General features: G+C 35.9%; 1 non-coding gene across 1 annotated transcript; it reads left to right on the top strand.

The window, feature by feature from the left end:
• Positions 1–7,697: 7,697 nt before the first annotated feature.
• LOC121221466 (small nucleolar RNA R71) lies at positions 7,698–7,804 on the top strand. The gene has a single exon (XR_005918858.1). It is a non-coding gene; the product is annotated as a small nucleolar RNA R71 (small nucleolar RNA).
• The last annotated feature ends 1,224 nt before the right edge of the window (positions 7,805–9,028 follow it).

Raw genomic sequence — 9,028 nt, 5'->3', positions numbered from 1 at the left:
TGTACTGAAGTTTAGCATACTTAACAAAATTTCAAATTTTTGAACAAAATATATCCTAATCATAATTAAAAGAAAATGAAATAATTTCAATTTTTTGGTCCCCCCTACTTAAGATGAACAATGTCCTCATTGTTAAAAGTGAATAGATACTATACACCAGGTAGGATTCTAGAAAAGAGGAGGTGAGTCAATTTGACTGCTTAAGCACCACGCTCTCTCTAGATTCAATCCTAGACATGTATATATTTATTGCAACACTTTTTACTTTGCAACTTGTTCAATTTTAGTTATGATTTCCACCTCTTGTTTTATCATGCAAAAATAAAAATTCCTAATAAAACCTAATCCTAAAACATTAAATAACCTAAGAACGGAAATACGATAAAATCAAGATCCCCCCTTTTTATTTATTTACTGATCCCTCCAAATTTGACTCATCTTTTGCTCCATCATCTTTGTTTCTGCATGAATTACCTCGCTCCCTCTTCGATAGTGGACTCTATGGTTCAAATATAAAATCTAGAAACTCGTACACAAAATTAAACGAGTTATTGAATATTTTTGTAAGAGCGCTTCTCATTGTGTCCTCCCGTATTTTTGAATATCTCTAGTAAGCTTGTTGTTGCCACTGCATATGTTGCGTTATGTCCATCAACTTGGACAACTCATCTCGAAGATCTGGGTGAGTTGATTGAGTCTTGAACATTGAAGTTGTGATGTTAGGTTCGGTTACTCATTCCATTGGTTTTACCATATCAGAGATTTCAGCTAATTGCATCGGTATCTCTGTGGGATATTCTTCTTCTTCTTCTTCTTCGGGACCTTGGCTTTCTTCAACTCGTTGCTGCAGAACAAAGTCTCCAACTATTCAATAGAGGTCCCAATCTATGATTGTGCCTTGGCTATAACTTGTCTTCTTTACGTTTGCAAGAATTTTAGCTTTCAAGCACAAAATTGTTATCGTAAAAGGAAAGTAAGCTACCCCAGAACGTCTAGCAACACAATTTTGTATTTCTCTCAGGATGATTTTTCCCACATCAATGGTCTTTCTAGTTAAAATCGAGTATAATAAGACCATTTGCTCTACTGAAATTGTAAACTCGTGTGAAATAGGCTTAAGGTTGAATCAAATGAAATAGAACCATACCTTCGCTAGTGGTGTCAAATATTCTCTACGACAAGTGTGAATTCCTTGCTTTGACACAGTTCACTTAGAACCTGGAATTGTTAGTTCCTTGAGAATTTCTTGGAGATTTTCAGTCTCAATATTTCTCATCAAGGAAGAATATTCATCATCTTCAAAATTAGGTAATTCAAAGAATTCATTAATAGCGTTTAAGGTTATTGGTACCTTGATTCCTTGGGCAGAAACTTCTGTCAAACATTTGAGGCCAAATCTACATAAAATTAACTAACTAATTCCTCATCTGCACTCTGTCTTTTCTCACAAAACAACTCCCAAATGAGAGCTTCAGCAATTTGTCGAATGTGCTCCATGAAATCAGTATAGTTGCTTTCTTTCACTGTAAAGCCATTTTCAGGGTGCATCTGTTGATTCTTGAAAATGCTTTCGTATCTCACTTTGGCTTTTTCATAGTGGAATTTATTTTGTGATTCATCAATTTGGGCAGAGACACGAGTTCTTTTGTGAGGCATGATTAACCTGATCATAAGATAGAAAAAAATATTTTCTCAAAAATTTAATTAGTATAAAATATTAATAAATCAATAAATTGAAAAATTGTATAATTAAATAAAATTAAAATTTAGGGGAAAAGTTTGTCTTACCACCTTGATATAAAAATGAAGAATTCAAAGAAAATAAATATAAATCAAAAGAGGTTGATTTAGGGACAGTTGGAGGGTTATTAGCTAAATATGGGGTGTAAGTGTTGTGCAAGGGTGCTTACGGCACAAGGAAGGTATGGCAGCAGTGTGCCTTGGCATGACTAGATGCACAGGCAGCAGGCAGCAGCACTGTCTAGCAGGCAAAAAAGACTGGAGCACATGGGCTGGAGCTGGGGACAGCACAATGCATGCGGAGTAGGGCGTGCAAGGAAGCAGTGGTGCGCGATGGAGGTAGGAGTGTGCGGTAGTAGCAACGTGCGGGGTGAGCCGTTGGCCAGGTGCGCCAAGTGCGTGGGCTTCTGGCTGAATATGGCTGCTGGGCGGTGCTATTACTAGTGATTTTGGATGCTAGGATTGATGGTGGAATGGGTGAAAGAAGGTTGGTTTAATGAGTGATGAATGATGGAGAAGGTTGGTGGAATTTATAGGGAAAAGGTAGAAGTTTAATTAGAATTCTTAGAACATTTTAATAATTAAAATATTCTAAGTTCTAATTCTACACAGAGTTAACAACAATTAATAATTAATAAAATGTATATTAAATTATTTTTTCCTATTAATTTATTAAAATAAAAACTTATATGATCAAATTTAAACTAATCCTAATTCTATATAAAGTTGAAAATAATTAATATATATTATAATAAATATAATTATATATTAGTTATTATAATCTTTCTTATTTAATTAAATTTAAAACATTTATTCTAGATGCCTTTTGAAAATATTTACAAAAAAGAAAATCTAATTTTCTAATATTTACAAAAAGAGCAACCAAATTTTGAGTACCTAGACTTAAAGAAAATAATTCAATTAAGTACCTAGACTTAAAGAAAATTTAAATTTGAGTTGAAATTTAAAACTTGGATTAAAATTGACCCTTTTATTTGAAAACTAAAAATTTATTTAGGGAATAATTTCTCGGAAGACTATGTTAAAATCAATTCTTAAGAAAGATTGGAGGGGTAACAAGTGGTCCCACTTAAGTTCTGATCTCCTAGACAGAATTTATTTAAACTTACTAATCTCGAAAATATTCCCTAAATCATTTATTTAAAAAGAAAGAAAATGAAATATCTGATAAAATGAACGCGATTTGATCCTGTTCAATTTTATCTCCCTAATAATGTTTTAAGCGTTGGGCATTGACTCAAAAATTACCTCCCTTACTTTGAAGTTTGACAACTCCGTATGGATAAACTTGGTGAATCGTAAATAGACCAGACCAACATGATTTTAACTTAACTGGAAAGAATCTTAATTTGGAATTAAATAACAAGACTTGTTGAATGCTTCAAATTCTCGAACTCGAATGTGCTTGTCATGCCATCTCTTAAGTCTTTCCTTAAGTAATTTGGCATTCTCGTATGAGAACATTCGAAATTCTTCTAACTCGTTGAGTTGAAGCATCTGTTTCTCTTTAGCAAGCTTAATATCCAAGTTGCGTTGTTGGAGAGCCCAGTAAGCTTTGTGCTCTAACTCCAAATACAGATGGCAGGCTTTCCCAAAGACCAACCTATACGATGACATCCCTAAAGGTGTCTTGTATGCTGTCCTGTAGGCCCAAAAAGCATCGTCTAATATTTTGGACCAATCTCATCAGTTTGGGCAAACTATCTCCTCGAGTATGCCTTTGATCTCTTTATTTGCCAGTACAACTTGCTAATTCATCTGCAGATGGTAAGTTGTGGCAACCTTGTGCTTTACTCAATGTTAATGTCTGTTGAGTAACCATTTCAACCATTTGTTCACAAAATTGGACCCTTCATCAATGATGATAGCTCTCAGGGTTCCCAACCTTGTGAACACATGCTTCTGCAAAAACTTCATCATAACCTTAGCATTGTTCACCAAATATGCTTCGACCTTAACCTATTTAGACACGTAGTCTACTGCTACTAATACGTACTTGTGACCAAAATATGGAGGGAAAGGACAGAGAAAGTCAATACCCCAAGCATCGAATAATTTTACTTCAATGATGTTTGTTTGAGGCATCTCATTTCTATTGGTGACGTTTCCAACCCTTTGGCATCGATCACAGCTCTTTATGTAAGCATACACGTCTTTGAATAGTGTTGGCCAAAAGAATCCAACTTGCAATACCTTGGGCACGGTATGTGTACCTCTGAAGTGTCCCCCACTCTAAGCTGAGTGGCAATTATATAGAATCTTCTGTGCTTCATTTTTTGCCATGCAACTCCTGATCATTTAACCTGCACACTTTTTAAACAAGTATGGTTCTTCCCAGAAATAGTACTTCACATCGTGAAAAAACTGTTTCTTTTGATGATACATCTTATCAATCAGCATCAAAGCACAAGCTAACTAGTGAGCAATATCAGTAAACCAAGGGGTATTATAGACATGATTTACCTTCAGTATGTGTTCATCAGAAAATGTCTCCTGAATGGGTATAAGTGGAGAATTCTCTTATTGTGGCTCCAATCTGGACAAGTGGTCTGGTACTTCGTTTTCTACTCCCTTTCGATCTTGAATTTCTAGATCGAACACGAGAAGTAGAAGTACCCATTGGATCAGTCTCAGCTTAGTGTGTTTCTTGGCAAGTAAACACTTAATTGCCTAATGGCCCGTATGGACCGTCACTTTGGTACCTATAAGATAAGATCGAAACTTGCCAAAAACAAACACAATAGCAAGTAACTTTTTCTCTGTTACCGTATAATTCAATTGAGATCCTGTTAGAGTTTGACTTGTGTAGTAGATGGGATGAAAATTTTTTTTCCTTCCCTGGCCCGCGACAGCTCCTATCGTGAAATCACTTGTGTCACACATCAGTTCAAATTACAAATCCTAGTTCAGTGTGACGATTATGGGTGTTGAAATTAACTGACTCTTCAAATCTTTGAAAGATCTTAAGCACTCCACATCAAATTTGAACGTCATGCCTTTCTCCAATGATTTGTATAAGGGTTTACCAATTTTGGAGAAATCGTTGATAAATCTTTGGTAGAAACCGGCGTGGCCCAAAAAGCTCCTAACACTGTTTACGAATGTTGGAGGTGGGAGTTTCTCAATACCGTCTACCTTTGCTTTATCTACCTCAATTCCATGTCTCATCATCCGATGCCCTAAAACAATACCTTCTCATACCATGAAATGACACTTTTCCCAATTTAGTACGAGGTTTGTTTCTTCGCATCACCTTAGTACCTTGGCTAGATTGGCTAGGCAATCATCATATGTATCTCTGAATAATGAAAAATCATCCATAAAGACTTTCAAGTATTTCTCAACCATGTCAGTAAAAAATAGACATCACACATCTTTGAAATGTGGCAGGTGCGTTACATAAACCAAATGGCATGCGTCTATATGCAAATGTACTATATGGGTAGGTGAATGTTGTCTTGTGTCTATCTTTCGGTGCTACTGTAACCTGATTATAGCCCAAGTTTCCATTGAGAAAATAGCAATAGTCTCGCCTCATGAGTCTATCCAGCATCTGGTCCAAAAACGGCAAAAGAAAGTGATCTTTCCTAGTTGCCTTGTTCAACTTCTAGTAATCGGTGCAAATTCTCCATACCGTAATCGTTCTAGTCGGTATCAACTCGTTATTCTCGTTCTTAACGACCATAATACCTCCTTTCTTTAGCACGTACTAGATTGGACTTACCCACGAACTGTCTGACATGGGGTAAATTATACCTGCATCTAACCACTTGATGATTTCTTTCTTTACCACGTCCTTCATGAGAGGGTTCAACCTTCGTTGTCCATCAATCGTCCCTTTCTCACCATCTTCTAGGATGATTTTGTGCATGCATACAGATGGAATAATGTCGCGAATATCGACTATGGTCTATGTGATAGCCTTTTGCAATTCTTTGAATACTAGGATTAATTCTACTGAAATAATCACAGGAAAAGTAGAAGCATTACCTAAATAAACATATTTTAAATGTGAGGGAAGTACCTTTAGTTCTAATTTTGGTGGCTCCTCGGTTGACACTTTTGGTTGGGCATAATCTCTATTCTCTAACTCCAAAGGTTCAAAGCGAGATTGCAGATTAAATCCCCTTTGATTAGCTTCTAACAAAGCTAAGTATTCGTCCTCCTCTTCATCACTTGGAGGGTTTAATGTCAAAGTTTTCTCTAACGTGTCCTCAACAAATTTAAGTTCCCTTTCCATGATTAATTTCTCTAAGTCGGACACTACAGAACAATAATCAATTGTTTCAAGAAATCGCATAGACTTAAAACCATTAAATGTTACCTGATTGTCCTGAACACGCATAGTCAGCTCGCCCTTCTATACATCAATAAGGGTTCTTCCAAGTGCTAGGAAAGACCTTCTTAGGATGATTGACACTTTTTTGTGTGCTTCAAAGTCTAGAATAACAAAGTCAACAGGAAAAATAAATTTGTCTACACGTACCAATACGTCATTGATTTTTCCTTCTAGATGTGCTAATGATCGATATGCTAATTGAAGTGTAACCCTAGTAGGTCTAACTTCACCTATCCCCAACTTTCTAAATATTAACATGGGCATCAAGTTGATACTCGCACCCAAATCACATAGTTCCTGTCAACAATATGTTGCTCTAATGTTGCAAGGTATGGTAAAACATCAAGGATAACTTCGGGGGTAGTTTGTCTTGAAGATATGCATTGCATTACTTCGTCAGGGCTACTGTTTTAAATTCTTATAGTCTTCATTTTTTAGACAGAATATCCTTCATGAATTTGATGTAGTTCGGAATTTTTTCAAGTGCTTCAACGAACAGGATGTTGATATGAAGTTGCTTAAGTACGTTTAGGAACTTCTTAAATTGAACTTCCTGCTTCTGCTTCTGCTTCTGAAGCCTTTGAGGGTAGGGTGGTGAAAGCTTCTTTACTGGAACTGGTTGATTCATCTTCTATATCAACTCTGCATCTGATGGAGTTGTTCTTTTATCAGAATTGATTGGTTCAGAAGTTACCTTATTGGATTTTGTAGATTCTGGTTCCAGTGAAAATGGAATTCCAACACTCGGTTGAACTTCCTCTGAGTCTTGAGCATTAGCTGGCTCCTCTTCAACTTCGACGGTGTTGGGTTCTAATGTATTTCCACTCCTCAATGTAAACACTTTACAATGCCCTTTCTCAGGATTCCTCGGATTCTTTATATCACTAGGTAAAGCACGTTGTGGTCGGTTTTTTAGTTCAGTTGTAAGCTGGCCCATTTGGTTTTCCAGTTTTTTCAATGTAGCTGCTTGACCTTGGATTAAGGCATCATTCTTGGCTAAGTATGCCTTCAACAAGTTTTCTAAGCCATTGGATGGTTCAACTTGAGATTGTTTCTGAACTTGTTTGGTAAAAATAGGTGGTTGGGTCGGTCTAGGTTGGGCATTTGTGTTACTAGGTCCAGTACCTTGGTTACTCCAGGAGAAATTAGGGTGGTTTCGCCACAATGGGTTATAAGAATTAGATTGTAGTCTTTGCCTTCCTCAGTTTTGGTTCAGGTTGCCCATGTAATACACAAATTCTTGGTTCAATGGACATTCTACGAATAGATGTCCTTCCCCACAATTGCCAAAAGCTATATTTTCAAATTGATTCGGTGGCTATGCCGCAAAACTACTAAACCCATTAGTGGTAAAATTTTTATGCATTGAGGAAATCAAAGATACGTGAGATGCGAGTGAAGTGAGAGCGTCTACTTCATGTATTCTCGAAACTTGTCTTCCTAACATTGCTTAATTGGTTGGCCATTGATAATTGTTGCTGGAAATCCTCTCAATGATTCCATAAACCTCATTATAAGCTTAGCAAAAGAATCTACTACCATCCTTGTGTGAGAATTGAGACCATTATAAAATGTTTCAAGTTGGATGCAATGTGGGATTCCGTGATGAGGGCATTTCTGTAATAATTCTTTATACCTTTGTCATGCCTCATACAAGGACTCATCATCCATTTTTTGAAAAGAAGTGATCTCATTCCTCAACTTAGCATTCTTGCTAGGCGAGAAGTAATTCATGAGGAATTTTTGTGCTAACTATTGCCATGTGGAAATTGAATTTGGTCGCAATGAGTTCAACCAGGCTCGAGCTTTGTCCATTAGTGAATATGGAAATAACTTCAATTGTAGTGCATCTCTGGGTACTCCGACTAACTTGAAAGAATTGCTCACCTTCATGAATAGTCTTAAGTGCAGGTGAGGATCTTCGGTAGGAATTCCACTGAATTGGCGCACTGTCTAAAGCATCTAGAACATGACTGGCTTTAGCTCGAACTATTGTGCCTCGATTTTGGGTCTTCTAATACCCAGATTAAGATCATGAAATACTGGCATGGCGTACTGTCTTAAAGCTCTATCCCTATTGTCAGTAAAAAGCATAGGATTTTGAGTAGGGTTTGCTTCGTTTCCTTGATTCGACTTTTCAAAATTCATTTCTTCAGTCCGTCTTTGACTTGCTTGTCTTTTCCGCTATTGAAAAGTTCTTTCAATCTCAGGGTCTACAGGGAGTAAATTGATGACTCGATCAATACTCATAAACACCTGAAACAAACACAAAAAAATTAATTTAGTTAAAATTGAACAGAAAAATAAACCAAAATGCAAAATTAACAAATTTGCAAATAATGACATTTTAAAACAGTCCCCGGCAATGGCACCAAAAACATGGAATGACAAAAATGTGCAAGTGTACATAATCTCAACAAGTAGTAAAGTGAGAAGTAAATGTCAAGTTATCGTACCCATAGGGACTGTGAAAAGAATTATTTATGAATGCAATTAAAAATACTTTGGTGAAGAAAAATATTTTGATTTGAGGAGGTGATTAAAAACCAAGGTTTTTAACTAAGTAAGATAAATAAAGAGAAAATAAAAGTTCCATTGCACGATTTCAAAAGATGATTTTAATCAAGATGACATAATTGTGTTAGAATAGTTACATTTCTTAACATAGAATTATTAAACTCATGTTTATGTTGTTACGAATAAATTCACGACAACTCGATAATTCGCTAACTTGTGAACATACTTACCTACCAAAATCCATTTATCTCTTAACTATATCTCTATGGTAATTCAATCGATTAAAAAAATTTTAATAAGCAAATGTGTTAATGCACATACAAACTTATGAAATTAAAATAATCTCTTGTACATGTCTCTATGCAAATTCAAACAATTAATTAAATCTCATAAGCACATAAAAGATTACAT

Source organism: Gossypium hirsutum, chromosome D09 (assembly GCF_007990345.1).
Source record: "Gossypium hirsutum isolate 1008001.06 chromosome D09, Gossypium_hirsutum_v2.1, whole genome shotgun sequence".
Taxonomy (NCBI): domain Eukaryota; kingdom Viridiplantae; phylum Streptophyta; class Magnoliopsida; order Malvales; family Malvaceae; genus Gossypium; species Gossypium hirsutum.
The sequence above is the reverse complement of the archived record's forward strand: the minus strand, read 5'-3'. Positions and strand labels throughout refer to the sequence as shown.